Here is a 26,907-nt window from a genome sequence, read left to right as displayed (position 1 = left end):
CACCATCAGCCCATTAACGTCCCCTCTGCTGGGGCACGGGCCTTCCCTATGGATGGATAGGGAGATCGGGTCCTAAACCATCACGCGGGCCCAGTGAGGATAGATGGTTATTAACGACTGCTAATGCAGCCGGTACCAACGTCTTAATTTGCCTTCCGAAGCACGGAGGAGCTCGAGATGAAAACTATTTTTTTGTGGTCACCCATCCTATTATATTATTATATTTTATTTTATTATCATTACATGATATTTGAACATATCTGGTGAGGAGTGGGTGTATATACAATACACCACTGCTTACTCCTTCAGGGATACAGACGTGATGCTATGTGAAAGGGAATCCTACCAAAAGTAATAAGCCTATATAACAACTAGCCTTGTAAGAGATTGATAAATGTTTTTCTTTTTTTGAAATGGCATCAACTATTAGGCTACCTATTCGGTACAAAAATTTAAAAGTAATAAATGCAGGTCACCTATATACGTATCAATATTGAACAACCCTGAAAGAAATTAAAAATAAAAATATTTGGGAAAGCATTAAATTGAAATGAATAAAAAAACACAACAGATTAAAAACGAAACGATTACCATTCGGATATTATTCAAAAAGCAGGATGGCAAAGCGATGATACAAAAAAGTCATTTTTCAAAAGCATCGAAAATTCATCACTATAAATCAGAGCTTTTCACTATTGGAAAAAAAACGCAATATCGCTAAAAGCGAATCGGCGGAACGATCAGACAAGCATTAAAATCGGGCTCTGAAATGTCGGGGAAAACCTATAGAAAATGCATCACATTTTTCCTACCACCCCCTCCCCTTTAAACTATACATTTTAAACTACGTATATATACGCAGCGTCCGCCCGTATATCGAACAACATTAATGTAATAATTATATGCATTCAATTTTGTATAAAATCGCGTTAGTGTGTGTTGTGAACGCGTCGATGTTTGTGTGAAAACTTTCATGTGCTGGTACCGGTTTATTTTATCCACGCTGTTTGCCGTATATTGACGTGGGAGGGGGTCGGGAGAGCCCCCCGCCTCCGAGGGGGCCTGATGACGATGACGATGAGTCTGCGCGGCTGCGAGAGCGGGACAGACATATAAAAAGTGTACCTAGAACGTTCTATATCCTAGGCATTCCACCCCACCGGAATCAGTACGGGCATGATTTAACACTAGTGATTTCGCAGGGAATTGTCTGTTATTACTATCGATGGCCTAATATTATGTGGCGGAATTTACGGTCACCTCGCATTAGCACTAGCCTCTAAACGTCGAGATTTGTTCTTCGCTGAAAGCCAGGGAGATTGTGTTGAAAAATACCTACCTAATAATATGATTATTCTTTTCCTTTGTCTTCATCGTCATTAACTTAAGAGCCACGCTCTTGTCGGTGTAGCATTCTCCATTCTTGTTTATCTAAGCTCAATTCTTTAACTTCTTTATAAGACATGACGTTCGCTTTCTCGTTACTTGTTCTCTGTAAGCTTTTCTTGGTCTTCCCCTTACACTCTTTCCTTCGTGTTCACATTACATAGGTATTTTTTTTTTAAATGCACTTTGTGAAAATTATAACTAAGATGATGATTATTATATTATCATAAACAAGATTGGTTATATAAACGTGGGAGTTGAAGCAGTCGCCGTAGCCGACTAAGCTGGAACACATTATCATCATAACAATCACTAACTCATAACTTCTACGAGGACAGACCCATTCTAGTCGTCAGACGACAACTTGCAACTACATTTTTGGCAATGCCACACACTGGACAATCGATACAAAAAGTATATTCTTACCGTGTGCTGCCTAACGCATAAGTGCGAACGTGACGTAGTCAGCGCGCGCGCCTTTTTACTCCTTAGCGGTTTAAAGCCATGTAGCGTAAGGCCCAGAGGGGGTGAGGTAAAAGTATCTGGGCGCTCGATACGAATTAGCGTGGGGCGGAGTGTTACCGTTCTAAACGTTGTATTGTTCTTTATACTATTAGAAAACAATTAGCAGACCTTTACGGTTTTTGCAGACGGACCGAATTTTAACTGCAAGAATGAAGCAAAGTTGCAGCTTGGATGTATCAATTTTCGCTTTTCGTCTCCGATAATGCGTGAAATGTTAACATAAATAATATTTGCTTAACGCAGTGTAGAGTTTATATAGGTAAATAGCCAAACGAATGGGAATTCAGAACTTCAAACATACATATGAAATACAGATATATTTTTCATAAATACTTACATGTGTATGTATGACAGTATCGAGCTCTCACTATGTGTGTGTGATATTCGCAGAAGTAAGTAGTATAAGCTTGCATTTGTATAGTAATTAATTCCAGATAATTTTAAAATGGAAACATATTTCCATGGAGCTTACTCGGTTGGGTCCATCGATGAAGAGATGGTACTGTTTGGGCAAAAAGTGGAATCTACTAAAAGCTCAATTCCTAAAACAAGCAGTAGTATTCACGAGCTTCACTGTGCAAGATAATTTTATTTTTCTGATCAAAATAATGTTATTTAATTTTAATTTAATTTAATAAATGAGCTCACGATCCAGAGGTGGGGATATATCACAAAAATCACTTTGTGATCCCTAGTTTGGTTAGGAAATTACAAGCTGATCACCTGATTGTCCGAAAGTAAGATGATCCGTGCTTCGGAACGCACGTTAAGCCGTTGGTCCCGGCTACTATTTATTAGGAAGTGAAAGAAATGGCCTTTGATGGACAAGAATGGATAATGTTTCACCGAAAAGAGCTCTTAAATTAGTGATGATTTGACCAAAAAATATGTAGTACAACTCTCGCGTGGAAAACTAATGAGATAGGAAAAACCACCTGTGATCAGAAGATACAATACAATACAAAAACTCTTTATTGCACTTAAAATAAATATTAAAAAATAAACAAATATAATATACTTAGCAACAATAGATTTAGGATTTACAGCAAAAATATTAAATATCCTGTACTTAAAGGTTGCCTGAAAGGGATTGCTACATAGCAATAAGGCCGCCTATCGTATTCATTCTATTTCTCTTTTGTTTTGTATTAAAAAAAAAACTCAAAAATACCTTTATTCAGTAGGTAACATAGTTACACTTTGAGACGTCAATTTTTACATAACGAACGTCTCCTCCGCCTAAAACTACTGCAGCTTCTCACAACCTGTATAGCCGGGGAAAAGAAGCTGCAAGAAAAACCTCGGCACAGGGCCCTAGACGTTCTTAAAAAAATAAACATTAAATATTGTTATACAATTGAATAATTTAGCTGCCTAATATCAGTTCTCAGACAGACTGTATTTTGTTTTTTCCTATTTGTGCAATAAAGTTTTTGTTATGTTGTTATGTTATTCACCCCCAGCCCAACATTAGCTAATAAAAAATAAAATAAATATGTTTGAATATATGGCGTATGGCGATTTTCTGCTAACGGTCCCGAACTGGCAATGCAGTTAATACATAAACATAAACTGCCTATATACGTCCCACTGCTGGGCACAGGCCTCCCCTCAATCAACCGGAGGGGGTATGGAGCATACTCCACCACGCTGCTCCACAGTTAATAATGACATATATAATTTTGTCGAGGCCCTGTAATCTGGGGCTTACTAGATCGTGCAAACTACAGTCCAGAGAGCGCCTGCCATGTTTTATTTAAGTTATAAAAACTTTATATAAAAGTAATAAAACTACTTTACATAAAAATATACATAAAGTTACGCATATTTCCCGTTTGGGGTAAACAGAGAGCACAGAATTCCACTCTTCTTCTATCGTGTGGATTGTGAGGTGAATTACCAACCCCATCAACCCTGGTGTCAGGGTTATTACTGAGCCGCCATAGGTCCCTGACATGACTCATGTAACGACTACGTACTTACATCAGTAAGTAATAACCAGGACCAACGGCTTGACGTGCCTTCCGAAGCACGGATCTTTTTACTTTTTGGACAACCAGGTGATCAGACTGTAATGTCCTAACCAAACTAGGGATTATAAAGTGATTTTTGTGATTTGTCCCCACCGGGATTCGAACCCGGGACCTCCGGATCGTGAGTCCAACGCTCAACCACTGGACCACGGAGGCCGTTACAGAATTCCACTTACTACGATACACGCAAATATAAGACTACAGTATACAGTTAGTGACATTGTAACGAAAACTTTGAGGGATGATTCAGGCCGTGATTCTGAGTTGATATCAAGTGGAATTTTCCGTCGCAAAAGTATAAAAAGGAAAATAATTTAAAAAAACATCAAAATTTTCATGAATTTTCTGACAAGAAAATCCACTTGATATCAACTCAGAATCATGGTCTGAATCATCCCCCTCAGTATTTGTTATGATGTCACTAACACCTTGTAGGTACTTACCTAATAAATAAATTCTACAACTTATATTTGTTGGAATATCAAAAAGATAAATAAATACCAAGAAAACAACATAACATAGCATCACGCTTGTATCCGCAAAGGGGTAGGCAGAGGTGTATATGGGGTAGGTAGGGTGATGAGCTCGGTCATTGGCCTTACAGCCTACACGAAACGAGAATTTGAATTTACATCTTTGCTCGTTAATAAGGACGGGATAATAAATAACAATTTTATCAGAATAATGCACAGAGGATTGTTTTACCTACATACATAAGACCACGCCTATTTTCCATTGGGGTAGGCAGAGACTACGAAATCTACTTACTACGATCCTGACACACCCCTTTCGTTTCTTCCACTCTCATCAAAGACCCATGCTGGTCACGATCTGGGGGTCCGAGTTCGATTCCCGATGGGACACATTGTCGAAATCACTTGTGAGACTGTCCTTGGTTTGGTAAGTACATTGCAAGCTTCAATTATCTGATTGTCTGAAAAAGTAAGATGATTCCGTGCTTCGGCGGGCACGTGAAGCCGTTGGTCCCGGATATTAGCCGTAAAAATGCCTCCACCAACCCGCATTGGAGCAGCGTGGTGGAGTATGCTCCATACCCCCTCCGGTTGATTGTCGAGAGGCCTGTGCCCAGCAATGGGACGTATATAGGCTGTTTATGTTATGTATGTTATTGTAGGTTTGCCTCATATGACATTAACTACTTGGCCGGACGCATGCGTAGAAGTGACATCATGCTCGTGGTACGGGAAAGATACTTAATCAGTCTAATTGACGAAACTGTTACGACCTACTTGAAATAGCTTTTGCTCACATTTGATACCCGATAACTCTAGCCATAGAGGCGGCCAAACAACTCGCGACAACAAACACTTCAGAACCCCGATACCGACCTCTCCGGCGTGGTCGACGACTTCCCCAATTCAGCGCTTATCGCTATCGACCTACTAGGTTCTAATAATTCTTTCAAATGTTACCCTCTCAAACTGCCCTGAGCCAAGGTTAGCGCCCAACTAGACGCCCTCAGGCCTGTTGTCTTAAATTTTGTACCGAGAGAGCTCTCAACGCTTCCCATTTGTCCGGACAAGTAGTTAACACCATTTTTGGCAAATATACAATAAGTCACGTCAAAAAAGCGCTCACTTTTGTACGTAATATCGTTTCAACCTATACATTTCATAAGTTTTCTGATGAAATTGTAATTATAAATTGTCAGGAACAACTGCCCAAAGTGCCCTCCGATACACGGATTATCTTATTTTCGGACAATCGGGTGGCCAGCCTGCTTACGAAACTGGGGATCACAATGTGACTTTTTGCGATATATCTCCACCGGTATTCAAATCCGGGACCTTCGGATAGTGATCCCAACACTCAACTACTGGACCGCGGAGGTCATCATTAGTCATTAATATTCGCCTAAGCCGCCGAGCCGAATAGTCTGTGTGTGATTATAGCGAGCTGAGCAGATACATCGCCTTAAACAAACACTAGAACGTAACAATGAGATGATAACTGTCACTTAAGAGTTCCATCTACACTTCTACAGTTCTTGATATTTAGTTACACTGATGGCAAAATCGTTCTCTTCTTCTTCTATCGTGGGTTGTGAGGTGGAGTACCAGCCTTATCAACCCTGGTGTCAGGGTTACTATTGAGCCGCCAAGGGGCTGACATGACTCACGTAACGACTACGTACTTACATCAATAAGTAGTAACCGGGACCAACGGCTTAACGTGCCCTCCGAAGCACGGATCATCTTACTGTCGGACAATTTGGTGAACAGCACGTAATGTCCTAACCAAACTAGGGAACACAAAGTAGCTTTTTGTGATATGTCCCCACCGGGAATCGAACCCGAGACCTTCGGATCGTGAGCCTAACTCAACCACTGGACCACGGAGGTCGTTCAATTCTCTACGGGACTTGTGACTGTCCAACCCAGAAGACAGCACGAACGAGCGTCTCTTCCTACGCATGTAATATTAACTCGTATTATCAAAGCTCTAAGCGTCAAAGTTAACCTAATCTAAGCATCGTCATCCGTGATACCCTACTTCGTGACCTGCCCTAACTAAACGCTCCCTGAAATATCCAACAGACACTTTTGAAAACTATCATGGTGAAAAATACACAAAGGCTGTATCGCGCTGAATAAATATTGGGTAATGTCATCACAGGGAGACGGGTTATGTAGAAAATATCACATACAAACGAGGAGGCATCGATATTACTTATATCACTTCCACGTTTATATAAAATCAGCTCTATCGATCCGACCGGGACGAAGCACCAATTCAAATTAATAATGCCGAAATAGTTTATTCTAACAGAATAACAAATACCTACATTCTAACATACCTACCACACGATAACGCACACAACAGAATGCAGCGCTTAGAATCCAGGTTCAAAATATACCGCGTATAGTACGCAGAGTTTTATAATAAACACATGAAAATCATTATTTGATGATTTCGAGGTGTACGCGGGTCATTGGGATGGGTCGGGAGGCGGTCGGTGCCTCATCCCACTCGTCATGGGGTCCGGGCCATTGCAGCAGTGCAACCTACCAGCATCAGTGTGGCCGGAGAGGCTGGTGAAGACGCGTGCATACCACCTACGCAACGCGCAAAAATAGCCACCGCGCAATAAAAAAAATCAAAAAAATCATACAAAATTTCGTAAAAAAATTAAAACAAACGGCCTAAAATTTCAAAAATCGAAAAATTGCAATTCAAAAACCAATCTTTGGTTCAAAATTCAAAATTTAGCGCATGCGTCCCGTCACGCCGCCGGTACACATTCAAGGATAGTTTTATGCAATAGAAGTTAATTTCCCACATAATCAAAATAGTTTTTAAGTGACTTTTTAACAACAATAGTATTCAGCAACACTTGAACTTTTCCAATAGACTTAATAAAAACCGGTTTCATTTTGTACAATACTGTAAACCTAGTGTTAAGGCAACTGAAGGCAGATCTTCTCGGAACCGCAGTGACTGGGCTAATAAATAACACGCCGTCTGGGAGGAGCCGCCTGAACAATATCACCACCAGCACACGCTACAAGATCCATGAACAACCACAGAACACCGCCATGGAGTTGTAGAAGGAGAAAACAATAAGTTAAATGCGCAGAAAGCTGACCACCGCCAAGATTTCATAGCAGAAGGAATCTAGCAACAAACAAATAACAGCTACAGCCATTTGACGATAAAGAATCACGTTTTTTCGCAATAGAACAAGTTTTATGTTTATATCAACCGTTATTACATGGAAACAATAGAAAAGAGGATTTAAGAATTTGAGTTTTTTAAGTACATTTAAACAACACTGGTTAATTTTGGAACTTTTACGATTAATTTATATTGAGTTTTATAAACAGACTCTCTATATATATCTAGTGCAAGTAAGAAGTGAAAGACTCTGGACCTAACATTAAGGCTAAGTAATATTTGAACATTTGGCAATAGTTTTGGAAGAATTTCGACCAATTTCATCGACCTGTTCAGACTACGTGGGAGATGAAAACAAATTAAGAAACTAACAAAAAATCTTGTGCCTTAAATTGGCCTTAAATTAATAGTAAAAAGGTAAGCTAAAATTATGCCAAAAAATTACAAAAAATAAATCTAAATTATACCAAGTTACCTACCTGTTGAAGCCAATTCTAGATTTCTTTAATAGTACAAAATTAAAATAAAATTAACGTTAAGACTTAGTTAAATTATTGTGTTACTTCTATACCTATAACGTTTTATATGAGTATATAAAAATAACGGGCTTAAAGTAATACAAGGGCTAGACGTAATTAAAGACAATACACCTGATTATACAAAGAAGAAGGAGAAGAACGCAAGAAACTAAACAGAAGATAAAGACAAGTCAACTGATTTCACGGCTTCGAGTCCACCTATTCCTGCAAAAGGTAAGGGAATTTCTTTTAATGGCCAAAAAATCATCATAATTGAGGCTTCTGCTTGAGCCAAACATTCTTAAAACAAAATAAAAAATGCTCTTCTGACGACAAGTTTGATAGGGCATGTTAGGCTTGAGCAGAAGAGCATACTACTATATTGGTTGCGAATATGATGAATTTGTGGTTAACAATATGTATTTGTGTAATATTACTTTTAGTTAAGTTCTTTGAGTCTCGGTATAATACCACCGGTATTACGGTAAGCTAATCATCGTCATTTAGCTGCTGTGTGGAAATTCATAATCAAGATCATGCACGGATTATATCACTCGCGAATCTATAGATATGTCCATAATAGGTACTTGCGCTGCCATTACAACAAAATGGATAACTATCGCCCTCTCGCTCGCACTTACGGAATGACGCTCACGATAAAAAGAGTCGGCTGTGTTAAAATAATCATCAGAAGTGTTTTTTCTTCTATGTTCCACGCTTTAGCCAGCGTCATCGTTTATAGGTTTAATTTCATTTTTGAGTATTTTATGAATATTGTTTTTATTGGCTTTAGAATTGTATGAATTGAATTAAAATTAAGGCGTGGTCAAAAACGCCATTTTAAATTTTGTTAAAATAAAGTCATCATAGACGCAAGTCATTGGATCACATGTTACTATAGCATGTGTGCGATAGTATGCCAAGAATGGAACTGAAACATTCGCTTAGACTTTCGTTTTCGGCAAGTCAAGTTCAGGTTTTGGCGATGACTCGAGGCGACAGGGCGCATGCCCGAGTCATCGCAGTCATCGCCCGGCCAAATTATTGATTGCGGCCATGTTGAAAACTGGAGGGGGGAGTCATTTACCACCGTGATAGTTTTCACAACGCTCAATTACGTGGGTGGGAGAGGGGGGAAAAAACGCATCAATATGGCGCAATTCGGTGGATTTTGTATTAAATACGGATACGCCTCCCTATCGGGTTATTGATGGGATAATTAAATATTATGCCATTGAAATATGAACTTTAATGGACGCCAAATTACTAAATTAACGTTCGTGTTTCATCAAAGAGTACTTTAAAGAATATATTGAAAATATTTTAACGAAACATTTAAAATATAAATAAAAAATAATTTCTTAATGTTGCATAACGTCGTCTCTTTTAATGACCAGTTTATTAGAAGCATGAAAGGAGTCTTCGGTAATGCTTCGTTTATACAGTAAGAACTGGCTACCTTCACGTTTTCCAGCGTTGAATCTCCAGTATGATGAAGTAGATTGCCTACGAAATATTGTAGAGTAACTTCGTAGATAGACTTGAAGTAAAGAATCAGCTATCGGCGGAGAGCCGGTTGATTCTCTCAGATGATGCCCTGAGCCAAGGTTCGCGCCCAACATGACACTCTCAGGTCTTGTCATAAAGTTTGTACCAGGAGAGATCCCTTAGCGCTCGCCATATGTCCAGCAAAGTACTTAATCCATCGTATAGATTTCTTTGTAAAAGCATTTGAATGTTGGAAAGAAGAAAAATGTGATCTTTCAAATAGGCACTTTTATGTGGACTTCCGTTATAACGCGACGATATATTGCGATAGCGCCCTCCATACAATACTCTATGCACTAGATATGTATATTGATTAACTAGACAAGTACCAGGGGTGGACCCTTTTTTAATGGTCCCAGTTTTATGTGTGGTGAGCCGTGGTAAGCCAGTTAATAGAACGCTTGCCTCTCACTTCGAAGTCGTAAGTTCGAATCCAGCACAGGCCTAAACCAATGATTTTCGAATTTGTTTTCGAATTCATGTTTGGATCATAAATGATTATCACGTGGTCAGCGGTGAGGGAAACATCGTGAGGAAATCCACATTTCCGAGAAATGTATTTTCGGAGGTATGTGACCTAACCTGTATTGGGCTGGATTTGAAAGGTCAGACAGGCAGTCGCTGCTGTAAGAAACCCGACCTGTCAAATCTTCAGGTTAGGTAAGCGGACCCTGTCGAAAATTGGATAATGCTAGGGAGATGATAAATTTTATGTGTGGTGTATCATACGGACTTAGCTACCTCCGTGGTCTAATAGTTAGAACGTTGACCTTTCGATCTGGAGGTCTTGGATACGTTTCCCGGTGGGGACCTACCACAAAATGATCATGTGAGGATGATGGGTAATTGAATCAATTAATTGAATTGAATTGATTAATTCAATTCACATGCAGAAGAAAATATGCGGAAATGATACGTGATTCGGATAATTTTATCGATACATGGTTTTTATTGATACATGGAAATTTGCATTTTCTAGAATTTATTTGGAAATGGCATGATTGCCGAGGGACATTAAGAAAATAATATAAAATTATATAACATAATAAAATAAAATAAATTATGTGCTTTTGATATTTATTTAGTTAAAATCATTATTATCGGTTCCAAATCAGATCTCTAGCCGTGTCATTGTTTCGAATGCTTACTTACCTAAATATGTTTCGAAGTAATATTTAGTAGAAATACTGTTGCATCCGACCTAGTCAACTAAGTCTAAAGTTTCTATTCTAACAAAGAAATATAATAAACCACACTACAAATCACTTTATTGCTACACAAAACTGAAGAAACAATGCAGAACACAGAACTAAAATAAAACAATAAAATACTTGTTCAGTAATGAACAATAACATTCAAAAGACATTTACGCAAACATTCAATAAATACTTTAATGTGTTCGTTTACACATCTTTTACTTTATTACCACCAAGAAAAACTCTTAAGTAATTAGCGATCTTGTACTATTAGACAGAAAAATGCTTACTGATATAAAATATTTCTGTCTTACAATACAATATAATATAATACAATACAAAACAATACAAAAACGTTTTATTGCAGATATAAACACAACACTACAAACAATTAAAAATGTGACGAGAAAAGTACGAGTACTCATATTAGTAGTAGTAGGCAGTCGTGTGTCAGTCTTGTTAAAATTTTGGTGGTATATTTTATCGTGAATTTAGATAGATACATAGATAGAGAGAATTTAAAGAAGCAATTACTTAAAACTCTATACTGGTTTGATATATGTATAAAATAGAGGTGGTTTAAAATAATATAAAATATTATTAAGCATGCAGCAGTACAAAATAGATCTGCATATCCACTTCGCACGGACAATGAAGTTATTTCAATTCTAATTCAAAGATTGTGCATAAATTGGTTGTGAAGATCGCGGCGTGTGTCGACAACACTACCTACTCGCAGTGACTGATTGAAAGATTACGGCCAGGAATGAGTGGGGAAAAAAATAACTGAGTTTTTTGCGACCCATGAGACATTAGTACCAACTTGTTAGTGTCAATTTATATTACTATCCACACTAGCCGAGGATAAATTGGTATTTTATTAGCACAGAGTGGCTCAGAGTAGATTCTTTAAGATGAGTTCTTAATTGACTCGTTTTTTAGTCGATGTATGTACTCGTCTGGTCAAAGAAGAACTCCGACACGAATTGAATATGAAATTTACTATAAAAGGGGCGAACTTGATTTCTTTATGATCAGAGATTTCTTTTATTTTATTTTACCCCGAAGGGCAAGGCAAAGGGAACTATGCCCATACAGCCAAGTCTTGTTTTTTTTCTTGATGATGATTAATGAAACGATGAAAGGTGATGAGGATTAATGATGAAACCTAAGCCCCCACCCTTGGAGGAACTCCTACTCCGAACCCTAAACGAATTAACTCAAAAGTCCCCATAAACTTTCGAGTTAGGAAGCGGCTTCTTGCCACGAAGAGCAAACAGATAGGTACACTTTATTTATTGAATATTCCGATATAATAACACTATCGCGAATGTTTTCCGACTAACTTAATCCGATTATTAACCACAAAGCACCATTTCGTATTAATTATTGAGATTATATTCAATGAAGGAAGCAACCATGCCTAAAAGCCTCAGAGACTTTTAAATGTTAAAAAAAGAGCGTTTGTATATGCATACTCGTAATTACTAACATGTAACGTAGGGAAAATAGAAAAAATAAATAAGATTTGGTCTGCACAAACTTCCGAATATTTTGGAGATACTTTTATTATTTACGAAGAGTTCTGAAGTTATCAGAACTCTTTTAGAGCTTATCTTTTGTTTTATTGTAAGCACATCGACAATAAACAACTCTGCCTACCTCCAAAGTTGAGTGCAAAATAGCCAGCTACCTTCAACAAAGCCGCGTACCGCCAAAGATGCGGAACAACACAGTGTATCGTTCAAAGCTCACTACACGAGTTAATATTTGCTGAAATACAAAGATGCGCACGAGTGGGCTCGCTTGTTTTGTGCGCAGGAATGTTTGCGATGAAGAATGTTGCAGTTGTAAAAACGAATGTCAGCGTCACTTTGAGATAGGGGTAAGTTGCTCTACTTGATTTAGTGAGGTTGTGGGATAATTTTGCAAAGCGCGTTAAGTCTAGGTCACTATATACCATATACACATAAATTAAAGTAGTAATCACTATCGGATCGCAGGTCATTAGATGACACGTATGATCTACACGCATGATACGGATGAGTCCTATAATTGGGAAACTGAGTGCGTTAGAGATAAATTATAAAACACTAATCTACAAATAAAAGCCCGTCTTAGATGCTCAAAAATCAACCTCATTTTTCTTGTTGACCTATTTTTGAATTTTAATTATGAATGAAGAATGAGTTCGGCGTTTAGTTTTATTGATGATGTCTGCCCCAGTATTTCTATACAAATCCCGTTGGAAATTATTCTTTTGATGTTTCGTAAAAATATTTAATTTTATCAAGTTGTCAATATAACCTATTAAATTAGATATTAAGTATAATGAATCATTTTGTCATTTAGTCGGATAGTCGATTTCGTTAGATTTTTTTGTGGCTATAGAATTACTTAACTGTTTCCTATTGGACAGGCACATATACAAAAAATATTTGCCATTCACATCAAAGTCTTCACATATTATGCTCATTGGTTTTACCTGGCCTTTATCCTTACAAATAACCTAACAATAAAACCTAATACATAATAATAAAACCTCACTACAATATTTAAGTAGAGCGACTTACCAGCAGTAACCAATGTGCTCGCGTCAATTTTCTAACACCATTAACTGCGCACGAGTTTTTGTCAAAGAAAAATGCGTCTTATTACATTACGACGGTCGTACGTCGTGTCGTGTCGTACGCACCGTGTGTTTTGTGGCCATTTGTATGAAGTTAGTGTATAGACATCGTGAGGGAAGGTTTCACGGTAGCCGGCCGCTGCCAGGCAGTTATAGAGGTTACAGATGAAACGAAAATGACCTTAGTGTTGTAGCGGTAAACATTTTTTTAACCGACTTCAAAAAAGGAGGTTAGTATAATTTTCTTTTTTACACTGGAGTTCTCTGTGCTAGTCATTATCTCCCTAGCGTTATCGCGTTTTTTACTGGGTCCGCTTACATAACCTGAACATTTGACAGGTCCGGTTTTTTTACAGAAGCAACTGCCTGTCTGACCAGCGAAGGGAAAACCAGCCCAGCACAGGTTAGGTCACATACCTCCGACGCCGCTGGACACGTGATAATCATTTATGATCCAAACATGAATTCGAAAACAAATTCGACAAGCCATGGTTTAGGCTATGGTTCTCTGTACTAGTGGAAATTCTTTTTATCCCAAACATGTCGATGAAGATAATTTTGGTAATAACGACCTCCGTGGTCCAGTTGTTAAACATGAAGTCATTTTATGATGAGGTCAATATTATGATCTAGGTAAAATGACATCTAGTCGATTTGTAATATACTCTTTAATGTAGGTAGTCATTTTGCTACCTACGCAATCTGCGACCAACCCGTAAACACATCTGGCTATGAATAGTGAAAAAAAAAAAGTTTAAAACTAAAACCCGCCTTCGGAAAAATCGCGCTTTAAAAAGAAAATATAAGTAAGAAACAAGAAAATATTTCTCTGAAATTCTCTCGAATAGTGATTTTTACAACTCATTTGTTAAATTCAGATACGTGGTTTAGGAGCTTTTCTTTTTTTTTCTCATACCCCTGCCGCGCAAGATAGGCAGGGACTTAACTAACATTATTTCTATTCTGCCCGGAATAAGACCTTAGGAGTTAGGAGGAAACAGTTGTGCATATACTCATACATACATAGCGGTACAACACATAACCCTATTTATTGCTTCGCCGCAATCGGGTAAAAATATGTTATAGCGAATCAAGTCAAAGAATTTTAATTGAGGTCAAATCGCTTGTTCACTCTTAAAAAGCTTCTAATTGCCTCTCTTTAGTCGTTATAATCATGTCAAATCATTAATTTTACAATCTTAAGTAGTTCATAAATAATTGATTTGAAAAAAAAAAACACCAATTTAGTATTTAATTAAAAAGTATTAAATCACTTTTAAAATAATTTGAGTCTATAATATGAATACTCTTAAGTATTCAGACACGCCTTTTAATAAAATACATCTTGTGCAAATATTTTGTTTTACTATACAGCAGCAAAACCGGCCAAAATCAATTTAATCTCCCTTCACAAACGCCAAAAGATCTCAATAATTATAGCGTAGTATATCTGCTTAACGGCGAAGATTTCTAGCATTTGCCGTGTCCTAGAAACGAACCTACGCCCACAGACACCAACCATTTCTTTCTATACCTAATACCACTATACCTAACTAAAATTCATAGCGAAATAAGTATAAGAACAAGCTTTGAAAAAACTCCTAACTTGATAACGCGTAACTTTCCACTGTAGACCAAAGAGAATATTTCTTTACATCCAGTCTCCATAGAGTTTGTATTTGAAGCGAGGATAGAATCTGTATGGTCGTTTTACTTTGAATTTCGAACGCGGCAGTGCAGGCCATTGCACGATGCATACAACTAACTAGTGCTGTAATAGGTAACGTTAAAACGTTAGTTGTTACTTTTAACAGGTACTTATTAACGTTATGAAGATTACTTACATACATCTTTTTAGACAATATTTTTCAATGGACTGGACGATTGCATTTTGTTAAGTCTTCTGTTGATATTATTAGATTATAGGCATTGATAATTATTATACAATGTTGTGTTATAAAGCTGATTATCCGATTCAATTTTGTTACGTAGCATTCATTTGATCTGATTCCGCATTTTACAATAATTGTAACGAAAGCCTAAGCATAGTTTTGCTGAAAGAAATGGTTTTTGAGCGTAAACAAAAGAATCATTAAATATCACATAGGGTTTCTCATAACGCTATAACGTTAAAAATAGCCGTTATTCTCTCTCGCGCGCAAGCGACGGGTCTGTAAGCGCTCAATATAGGCTAAAACATATTATTATATGCAAGACGTTTCTTGTACTACGCGAAAACTAGGGTTGGTACAATGTTGCACTTGCGGTTAATAATTAAATGCGCTGCTTTCTTATTTATTGCGTTTGACCTCGGATTAGCATAACGTTAGATTTAGCAGAGATTAGCCCACGGCGCGTTAGTATGTGCTGTAAGTGCATACTACAATATCCCTTGGAATGGTTAAGCTTACTCGTGACATTGTTTGAATGTTTTCCCAGTGGCCTTAAGTGAATGAAATGTTATAGGACATGTTAGCTGTAGAAATTCAGTATGTGTGATAACAAAAAAAGATATTGTTGACGTACCTAATACATGGTACTTATGCTACCAATCTCTTTTAGGTCCATAATTTACAAGTGTCTCGTAAATGGATTATGGTGATACTACTAAGTTCATGAAACCCGAATACATCCGCCGTGCCATTCCAACGAAAGGTCGTCGCAGGGAATTCTATTTCGAAAACCACTCTAGAGATGAATGCTCGAGACTCGTTCCATAAATATGAAATAGGTCTTAGAATAGAGTGGGTCTAACTCTATTCTAGCGCAGCCCTACGCCCCGCAGGCAAATATGAACGAATGTAAGTTGACTTAGAATAAGTATGTTCTGCAATCGAGAGTCGGCCAGTGTTAGATCATAATGTGTAGAAACTACATGTGCGCGACGCCGGGAACAATGAGAACGGACCCGTGCCATTATTAAATTAAAAAGTAGTCTTCGAATTAGCACAGCCAAGTCGATGAGACAGCGCGCGAAATTTTTGAAACGAACGCGCGCATCGCTCCATTTCGGCGGGATTCAGAAGCCGAAGATGTGACCGCTCAATTTTCGAACGCTATTTTTAGGAATGTGATTTAAATTCAAAAACACTAAAATGACAGATTAAAAAATCCGTAAGCCATAAAATAAAAGTGGAAAAATAAACTATTAATATCCACGGTCATCGTTGCGTGAAATTGAAAAAATGAAATAAAATATGATACGGACGAAAGTAAAAAGTGCGTTATTTAAGCGATAAAGGATTTGGCGCGCAAAACTTGGAACTTGGACATAGTTTGTGGCCAGTATTAGGTATAAGATAAACTTTTTATTGATAGAAAATGTGATGAATAGAAACTGCCTGGAAAGTTTGGATCAAAAAAGGTAAGCTTTACTTTGTTAAATATTTTAAAACAAATATGAAATCCTTTGTTCGCTAACAGAAATCTAAAATAAAATTTAAAATTTTCGCTATGAATCAACATAACCTTAAAACAGTCCTATTATAGATATAAAATATAATGAGAAGTTTATAGTTCAGATTAATAATTGTTAGTATCAAAACATTTTAAAGAAATTCGTAAAGATTAATATTTAATAATTTATTCTCTCAACAAAAACCTACGACTTGACTACGTAGAACGGCAATTTATATTTTTTATTTTATTGCAAGAAGGGTTGGAAAATGTAAGATGGCCATTCATACTTAATTAATACTTATCCGATTCCTTTGTTTGGGAAGGACATTTAGAATTCGCATTTTTCTGCTATTTACAAAAATAAAATAGATTTAATAGGCGAAAGATTTTGTTCGCTTGATATTCCACTATGAACAATCTTTTTTTGATAATTTATAAAACCGTTAATTAAACTACAATTGTATTAAAACAAATATGATATTTGATAGAACGGTCACCGCAACTTAGTTGTATAGTAACGATTATACTTATTTAAGTCTTTAATGATCTTTAAGTATCCATTTTCAACATAACCCTGCACACTTTACTTTGTACTTGTTTTTAAAAGTTCTTGCACCTCTTTTTAAAGTTACGGGAACTTTTTACTTTTGCTTACTTAATTCAAATTCCAAAATATCTTTATTCAGTAGGTAACATATACGTAGTTACAATTTGAATCGTCATGTTTTACATAACGAACGTCTCATCCGCCTAAAACTACTGCAGCTTCTCACAACAGAATGCGAACACACATAATTCGATTTAAAAAAAGAACGTTACTTTACTTACCTTAATAATATTTCATTTTATATAAACAATAAGAATAATTACACATGAGCTTAGGTTATTTTACATTAAAATAGTACTTAGTTCATCTTGCGATGTATATAGGTACCTTTGCCCCAATTGGGAATACAGTAGTGAGCTGTTTTATGTTAGGTACATAAAACAAAAATGACAAAGAGAAAACCTTATACCTAAGTATTATAGGGAGGTGAAATCATAGTAAGTAGTCGCGAGTCAATTCGCATTACATAAAGTATCCTAACTGTTCTTTCTCGTAACGAGGTTCATTGTGTTGTAGCCATTGCAATTTCCTTGTAAGTATAGAATACTTGTATGGAATTATAAAGCCTTTCTATACCAGTTTTGTAGATACTTTTTTTAATAAGTGTTTCTTATTTTGAATTGAAATTGGAGATGTCCTTAGAAAAGTTTAAGTACGGTCTGCTCTGGACCGGCGTGCGTGTATGAAGCGATTGATGAACGTGAATGAGAAGTGTATTTGATTTTATAGTCCTTGTTTACCCCGGTGGTAAATAGGAGTTTATGTATATTTTATGTTCTTATTTTGTTGATAAATAACATAGATATTTACGCATACGGGCTCTAAACCACTGAATTGGACTATAAGTTTGAATTCATGTTCGCATCATATATAATTGATATCACGTGGTATCCAGTATTTGTGCCCGGTTGATGGCAATAGGCTCGCTATTATATAGGACTTATAAATAGCTGGCAAGAATTGGGTGTAGGTACCTATGTACTATACTCCTCTGCCTACCTCTTATGTATGTATATAAATTTTACTTATAAACTATATACTATATAAACTTTATTCTCGTTATTCTCATCAGAGCCAAAAGCGTAAGACTTAAGACCATTTTACGCATGGTATAAAAAAACCAGGTATGCTGAATCCTAACAAGCCGCCATTGCTAGCCCATTGATGACGTAAGAGTTACCACTGTGATACCGTTAAATTGGTATCTCCAACATTCCAAGGACGAAAATTTTATTATAATTAAAGCACATAATAACGGGTTCTTACCGCGTTTAAATGGGGATATGAGACTTTGAGACTGAGACTTTGACTATGAGACTATGAGAATTAAGTGATTTACTGACTAATGTATTTAATTACTATTACTTGTCACGTATAATAAAAAGCATTAAAACTGTAAGTCTTTTTCTAAAAGTTCAAAATTTCCTTGCATAGTAAATATAAAAACATAGGGTAATTTTTTTTTACGAAATGGCAACGCAGGGCGGGATGACGTCAGCTGGAGTAACCTTGAAATGTTAGCTGTCACTTTTGAGCATACCTGGGGGGTTAGTTGCATTGCGCACTTACTTTTATATGCGCAAATGTCAAATTGCAATATTGCGTTCTTAGATGAATTGCATGTGGCTATTTTGCCCTGGTCTTCTTATACCATGATTTTACGCATTTAAACATTAGTGTTCATGTGAATATGGTCGACATTTATATGTTATATACATCTAGTAATCCAATATAATGGCATGAAAGTCAAATATTCATTAGATATATTATAATTCGTAATTCAAATCACAACGCAACTTTTACAAGCTAAATAAAATGATTACAAGCTGTAAAAATATGTTGAATATTATATTTATTGAAATGTAAAACTGGAAATTTTGAATAAAGGTTTACTAAAATTGAGATAATCAAGCTTTAGATTTGCCGCATATGGTATTAACTACTTGGCCGGACGAATGAGGAGCGCTGAGGGTACTGGCTAGAAAATTTAAGATAACAAGTCTAAGGGTGTCCAGTTGGGCGCGAATCTCAGTTCAGGGCGTCGTAGTAGATTATATTTGAAAGAGTCGATCGACCCTAGTGGCACGAAAGCAATAAGCGCTGAATGAGGAAAATTGTCGAACATACCGACGCCGTCGGTATAATTCATATATTTGCAAAAAAAAGTACAGATTGCAATTACTCAGCATTTAACATTTGGTCTACATTTGTAGTTGTTTAAATTATAACATGCAAACTAAGTACTTAATAATAATAAAACATTTAGATTAAACTGTCTTAAGGGGCCTCTACGCGTCGGCTTCGGCCCCACGCACGCCTTCCAAAAGTCCGAGACTCCATAGGCCCGAGATATGGAAACGACATAGAAATGAGAATAATATAAAAAATGGTAGGAGCTCTAAAGGGGAACAAGTCGAAGTAGAGGAGGATTGTGAAGATTACTGTAGTTTAGTATCTGACACGGTATTTGTATTTCTACTAACTAACTTCGGCCACATTTTCATTGATCATCAGATGAGTAATAATCCTGACACCAGGGTTGATGATGGTCCACCTCTCAACCCACACGATAAGAAGAAGATCAAATGAGAGTAAACTTTCTCGTCCCCGCGAATTTGTCCGCGTAAGCTTCGGTTACCTTCGGTACGTTTTTTCAATCCCATTTTCATCCCCTTATGGAGTGAATTCTCCGATTTATACTATCCTACGTATTTCCTTAAGAATCAAACTGTCCCCTAATAATATTTTTATGTAAGTAAATTATTTTAGCGGTATTAACGTGAAGAGGTAACAAACAAACACAAGGAATAGTTAGTTTCGTATATTTGCTTTGGATTTAATTCATCGAAGAATAGAAAACTTTAAACATACATACGTAGACTCGCCTTTCTACATACGGGGTAAGTAAAGACTAAGGAATTTTGTTTGTTTAGATTCTGACATACTTATCTAAACACAACACAGACATAAAAAGGTATAGAGAGTAAAAAAAAAACTCATAACTAAATAAATACATAACACAATTAGATAAAATCTTAAGAGTAACTAGTCATAACAAGGCGATAAACATTTATAACAAACTGCGAAGTTTTCCTGCGTTTTCTCAATAATAAAATGAGAATAAATGGAAAAATTTAACGGCTAATGAAAAATGTATGTGCACCTACATAATAGTAAACTTGAAGGCATATGGGTGTGTGTGTGAAGATTGTTACGTAATTTTAAAGGCAATATGTTATTTTGTGTACGTACAGAGCATAACGTATGCTGTGCGCGATTCCATTGTATGCTTCGTAACCGACTTCAAAAAAGAAGGATGTTAGCAATATGACCCGTATGAATGTAATACTGTTGTAATTGCACAATATTCGTCTAAAAGACCTCGAGACTTTTACAAGTTTTTTTTTAATTTAATCAAGTGCAATAAATAGTTGGTAGGTAACATTATAATTTATGTATATTACCATTGCAATGAAAATGCTCGCGTTGATGTCATTTGTATTGATTAGCACGATCCGATGCAGTACCCAATTTTACAAAAGCACAAAACGACAATGAACCGGGTATAACGTAGAACCCGTGCCCAGGGATACGGGTGAAGACGTCAACGGTTGCAGAGGCGGAGATGGGAGCCATCAGTACGGCAATGCAGGATGGAAGGAGCAAGTTACAGGGTCTGTAACCTGGAAGCTGACAGATTGCAGCAGTAACTGTCAGTACTATTCAGAGGCGGAGGACAGGAGTCCTAGTATGGCTTTGAAATAAACTTCTCTAAGCGCCATCTCACTCGCGTCAGACAAAGTACTGCGAGGCGGAAGGCAAGAGAGAAACCTCTGCCCTATTTTTCATTAAAACAGTAGCATGGAAAATGCTATACCTACAAGAGCGTCGCTTTTAAATTGATGATGTTGAATCAATACGTGAAAATATCTGAAAAGGTCATTTGTCTCTTTGCATGTTGCGGTTTGGGACTCCTGAACGTTACCAACTTATAACCGGATATTTTCAAAAAGACAAAAGGTTCTACGATATTTTTGGAAGTTATAAATGATATTCCGGCGTGCGTCTATGAAACGATTTATGAATGTGGTGGAAGCAAGAGAAGTGTCTCAGAACCGAAGGAAATGGAATTTCATAGTATTTGCTTACGGTGTGAGTTTATGTATAAATGATATTCATTTCCGCGGTGCTTTGAAATTAACCAATGTTATTCTTTATTTGTACGAAAACGCGTCCAAAATATGACCGGCCTGACAATACGTCACGTCATCGGGAATAATGGAAACTCGCCCAAGTGGATGGACTGGCGCGCCGCGAATTTACATACATTTCAATAAAACTAGCTCTCGCACTTAGAAAAATGCAGTAACACTACCTGGAATAGAGCCTAGATTTCTAGATAATATAATCAGGTTCCCTTTGACTGAGCTTCCGCTCGAGCGGGGAGGAGCTCGATGGCGCAGCGGTTAACACGCTCGGTCTGCGATTGTTGAAGTTAAGTAACTTTCGCAAAGGCCGGTCATAGGATGGGTGACCACAAAAAAAAAGTTTTCATCTCGAGCACCTCCGTGCTTCGGAAGGCACGTTAAGCCGTCGGTCCCGGCTGCATTAGCAGTCGTTAATAACCACCAATCCGCACTGGGCCCGCGTGGTGGTTTAAGGCCCGATCTCCCTAGCCATCCATAGGGAAAGCCCGTGCCCCAGCAGTGGGGACGTTAATGGGCTGGTGATGATGATGATGAGCTTCCGCGAACACAGGCATAAAGGTGCACTTATATGATGCATCTTATAACATAACATAGCACATAACATAGGTTCATACCTATATACCAATTCGTATAGTCAAAGTTACTTCTATCGCAAGATGAACTAAATACCCACTCCTCACTGAGCTTTCTGTTAGACTCGAAGGACGTAATATACGATCCCGACGACCTGATTACTATAGCCATAGAGGCAGCCAATCAGCTCGTGACACCAAACACTTCAGGACCTGATACCGACCCCGCTGCGCCGGCGTGGTCGACGATTTCCCTCAATCAGCGCCTATCGCTATCGACCCATTACAGTCGATTAATTCTTTCAAATATTTTTCCTCTCAGACGACGCCCTGAGCCGAGGTTCGCGCCCAACTGGGCAGCCTCAGGCCTGTTGTCTTAACCGGGTGAGAGCCTTCAGCGCTCCCCATTTGTCCGGAAAAGTAGTTAATGCCATCAAAAATCTACAATAAGTCACGTCAAAAAGAAAAATCTGTTAGACTTTGGCACCGAGGGTGTGCTGCCGCCAACGGATGTTTTCGGGGTACCGAACAGAGCACATTACCACTCTTCACACCCAGCATACCCTCCCTGCCAGAAGACCAGCAAGACAGGCGATGAGCCGTATCACCATCTATAACGGTCGAGACAACTGTGTTAGTAAACATAACATAGAATCACGCCTAAATCTCCGAAGGGAAAGGCAGATGTGTATAGTAAATACACCAATATAGCTATGTTTAAGTCTTATGGTATTACACAATGCAATTTTGTTTTTTATTCATCATCTCCTTAGCATTATTCCGTTTTTAACAGGGTCCGCTTACCTAACCTGAAGAATTGACAGGGCCGATTTTTTACTGAAGCGACTACCTTTGACCTTTAATTAATTTAATTAATGAATTGATTTTTTTCATTAATTTAATTATTACTTGACCTAAAGCAAATGGAATTCCATAGTCTCCGCTTGCCCCTGCGACTGGCGTGTATGTTTATTTTGACGTAATAAATTCAGAAGCTTACATCCTATATTACTTAATAACGCCCATTGCTGTTGGTTTGTCATTCATCATCATCATCATCTGCCCATTAACGTCGCCACTGCTGGGGCACGGGCCTTCCCTATGGATGGATATGGAAATCCGGCCTTAAACCACCACGCGGGCCCAGTGCGGATTGATGGACGACTGCTAATGCAGCCGGGACCAACGGCTTAACGTGCCTCCCGAAGCACGGAGGAGCTCGAGATGAAAACTTTTTTTTTGTGGTCACCCATCCTATGACCGGCCTTTGCGAAAGTTGCTTAACTTCAACAATCGCAGACCGAGCTCGTTTACCGCTGCGCCACCGAGCACCTCATTCATTAATGCCTATTTTTTTAATCTTTCTTTTTTTATTTTTATTATATTTATACGGTAAACACCACTGCCTATCCTTTCGGGGATATAGGCATGAGGCCATCTTATGTGGTTTTACCTATATTTGACATACATTGACATAAAATGAATGTCTAAACTTGCGACGAAAATAATGTTTTCTCTCTCCGATAGATGTCGCTAGTATAATTTTGAAACACGCTATTGTTTTGTTACAGGGAATTCTATAAATGTTTGGCCCATCGCCCTAAATATTAAGTAACTGATTTTCTTTTCTGAATACAATCTGATATTGTTTAAAACTATTTTTAAAAGCTTTTCGCGAATCCCAGCGATAAAGCTTAACTTTTAACCCGAAGAGGGTACCAGTGTGGGTCACATACCTCCGACAATACATTTATTGTTCTTCTTCGTATTGTGTCGATGGCAAACTAAATAGTATCGGCCCAAAACTTGGCAACAAGTATGGCTCTATCTGCAGCGCTCATCAGATCCTCCTGCGTGCAGGTGTTCGGGCACGCAGGACACGATGTAAGATGTTCCGTTTGGGGAACAGTGCCGCACTTGCACTTTAAGTCCGAGCCATCCGAGAAACCCCACCTGAACAAATTGTGCTTACTTCGGCCCACCTGAGTCCGAAGTCTATTTAGAGACTTCTAAAAAGCTAAGGCAAATCAAAACCTGGCGGAGGTCTCTCAAAAGGTTATTAGGGTGTTTTGGTGATTTATTGTTTGTATGTGGGTTTCTTCGCGATATTTTTGTTTGATTGAGATTTAGAAGGTATTAAAGTTGATTTTCCTTAGACGTCAGTGTTTATCTAGGAGTAAATGAATGTAAGACTAGACCAACATAGGTTGTCGTTGCTCCACTCTTGCGCAACCGCGACGGTTCTCACACTTCACTACATCTGTCAGTTCTTAAGTAAAATGCATTTGTAAATGCGAAAGCTTACCTCGGAGCTTTTAGGTAATGTTTGGTATAACTTTATAGATCTCTTTTTTTTTAAGTATAGCTATATGGATCAGTGGCGGTATAAGTGACGTTTATGTGTCTACATAACTTCACGCCTATTTCTCGTCAGGGTAGGCAGAGGCCACGGAATATCACTTATTACGATTCTGAAACCCCATTTTCGCTTCTTTCATTCTCAGTCGTAGTCTTTATTCTGGCTTGCCGGTTTGGAGTAGTCTTGACTTGTCTTTTCTTTAAAACTTCCTGGACTGGTTCACGGTGTGTTCGCCTTGGCCTTTCTCTTTCAGTTCTTTAGTCTTTAGTTTTTCAAGCTAATTATTTACGACATCACATTAAAAACCTCAAAAATAACAGTATTTCTCCACTATTTAATGGGTAATATTATACATATAAACCTTCCTCTTGAATCACTCTATCTACTTAAAAACACCGCATCAAAATCCGTTGCGTAGTTTTAAAGTTTTAAGCGTACATAGGGATATAGGGACAGAAAAAGCGACTTCGTTTTATACTAAGTGATTATTCGAAACGAATCCAAGACCTCTATTGACAGCCGAATGCTCTAACCGCAAGACCGCGGCCGTCTTCTCAAACCGTGTAAGGAATGGAATTCTTATAATTACTAGATCCAATAAATTTTCCCATCCTCGATATGCAAATAAGCCTATTGCCTGCGCACGCGGCTTGAAAAACTATTTAAAACAGATTGAAAGTAGCGGGCGCAGGTGATTTTTCTACCTAACTGTAATACGAGTTAGATCTAAGGATGACATCGCTAACAGTTATTCCTTGGTATGCTAACTTTGTTACATACTTTCTAAAGACTTTGTAAGCCGATCTAAAACTACTTATCGTCTTTTTCATCATCTCCTGTTAACGACGGTTTTATTAATTTTTTTTTGTTTTTTATTTGTTACTTTCTACTGTAATTTTTTTGTCTTTGTCAGTTTTTCAATAAAAAACAGCACGGAATATGTTTTGCTTACGATATTCTATTATTTAATGTGTGCATTCTCAACAGCTCCCTAGCGTTATCCCGTTTTCACAGTTCGCTTATCTAATATTGAGATTTGATAGGTCCGTTTTTTTACCAAAAGTGACTGCCTGTCTAACCTTCAACCCGCGAAGGGAAAACTAACCTAACACTGGTTAGGTTACATAACTCCGAAACGCATTTCTCGGGTATGTGGGTTTCCTCACGATGTTTTTCTTCACCGCTGAGCACGTGATGATCATTTTCTTGCAAATGTCTATTCACTCTAGCTTTGAAGACTTCCAGATTATAACGAGTTGGAAAAACCAGGAATTTTTTTTTATGAAAAAGGCTAATCAGTTTTACGGCGGTTTTTGCTAATGATGAGCGTGGCGGAAGCAAAGGAAGTGTGTCAGGATCGTAGCAAAAGGAATTCCATAGTCGCTGAAATAGGCGTGAGTTTATGTATGTTAAACGGAACCCTCGGCATGAGTAAGACTTGCGCTTGACCGGGTTTTTATTATTCTGATTCAACTTAACTCTCCTTTAAAAATGTCACCTCGCCTATGATTAAGCGTTGCTAGTTTACAAACTATGAACCACTATTGTCTCATTTTTCCTGCTAAGCTGGTGTCGCTTTGTCCAAACAAGTCCATTGTTCTTGGCAATGTTTTTGAAATCCACAATAATTTCGTTATCGGTAGAAAATTCGTGCTTTGTTATGACGGGACGGATTGATGGAGAATTTTGGACTTTAACATGATAAGTGCAGACTTTAAAACTGAGATTAAAGAAAAAAACTAAGATTTTTTAATAAAATAGCTTACTTTGTCTTGTAAGTATACAAGCTTTTCTCATCAACCGTGTTTGTAGGCTACTAACAGATCAGAGGAAACCTGTAGGTAATTAGTTTGTTGTCTAATTTCTGTATTTGACATAAAATAAAAATAAAATCAGTTGTAGGGTGTTTTTATACCTCTCCCAATATCAGCCAAAAAGTATACATGTTTGTACTTATAGTCGTGCCATTAGGTACTAGGTACGTATATAACCCATCGGGATTCGAACCAGAAACCTCCGGATTGTGAGCCCAATGCTCAACCACTCGACCACGGAGGCGGTCCACCCGCTTTCCACTCCGGAATGCTCCCTGAACCACCTCTATGCGAATTAATCTTTGTCGATATTTTTTAGTCTAAAAAAAGCAGTGACTAGTTCAAGTTGTAAGTAAAATAAAGTGAAAATAGATAAACACAAATGTGTGACAGTGATGCAACCTCCATGGCTAGTTTGTTTTGTTACCTAAACGATGTATAAACAAGTACGGTGCAAGATGCATTGAATAAACCAAT

At 37.7% G+C, this 26,907-nt stretch overlaps 1 protein-coding gene across 8 annotated transcripts in view; it reads left to right on the top strand.

The window, feature by feature from the left end:
• Window positions 1-16,341: 16,341 nt before the first annotated feature.
• The window catches only part of LOC126377836 (zinc finger protein 628-like), a 126,425-nt gene continuing 115,859 nt past the window's right edge, over window positions 16,342-26,907 (top strand). For all 8 annotated transcript variants that reach the window (XM_050025799.1, XM_050025798.1, XM_050025797.1 and 5 more), the window contains exon 1: window positions 16,342-16,835. The gene's annotated coding sequence lies outside the window, so the exon portion shown is untranslated. The remainder of the gene's footprint in view (window positions 16,836-26,907) is intronic.

This window comes from Pectinophora gossypiella, chromosome 24, assembly GCF_024362695.1.
Source record: "Pectinophora gossypiella chromosome 24, ilPecGoss1.1, whole genome shotgun sequence".
In the NCBI taxonomy this organism is placed as follows: domain Eukaryota; kingdom Metazoa; phylum Arthropoda; class Insecta; order Lepidoptera; family Gelechiidae; genus Pectinophora; species Pectinophora gossypiella.
Note: the sequence above shows the minus strand (reverse complement) of the source record. Positions and strands in the feature narration are given on the sequence as shown.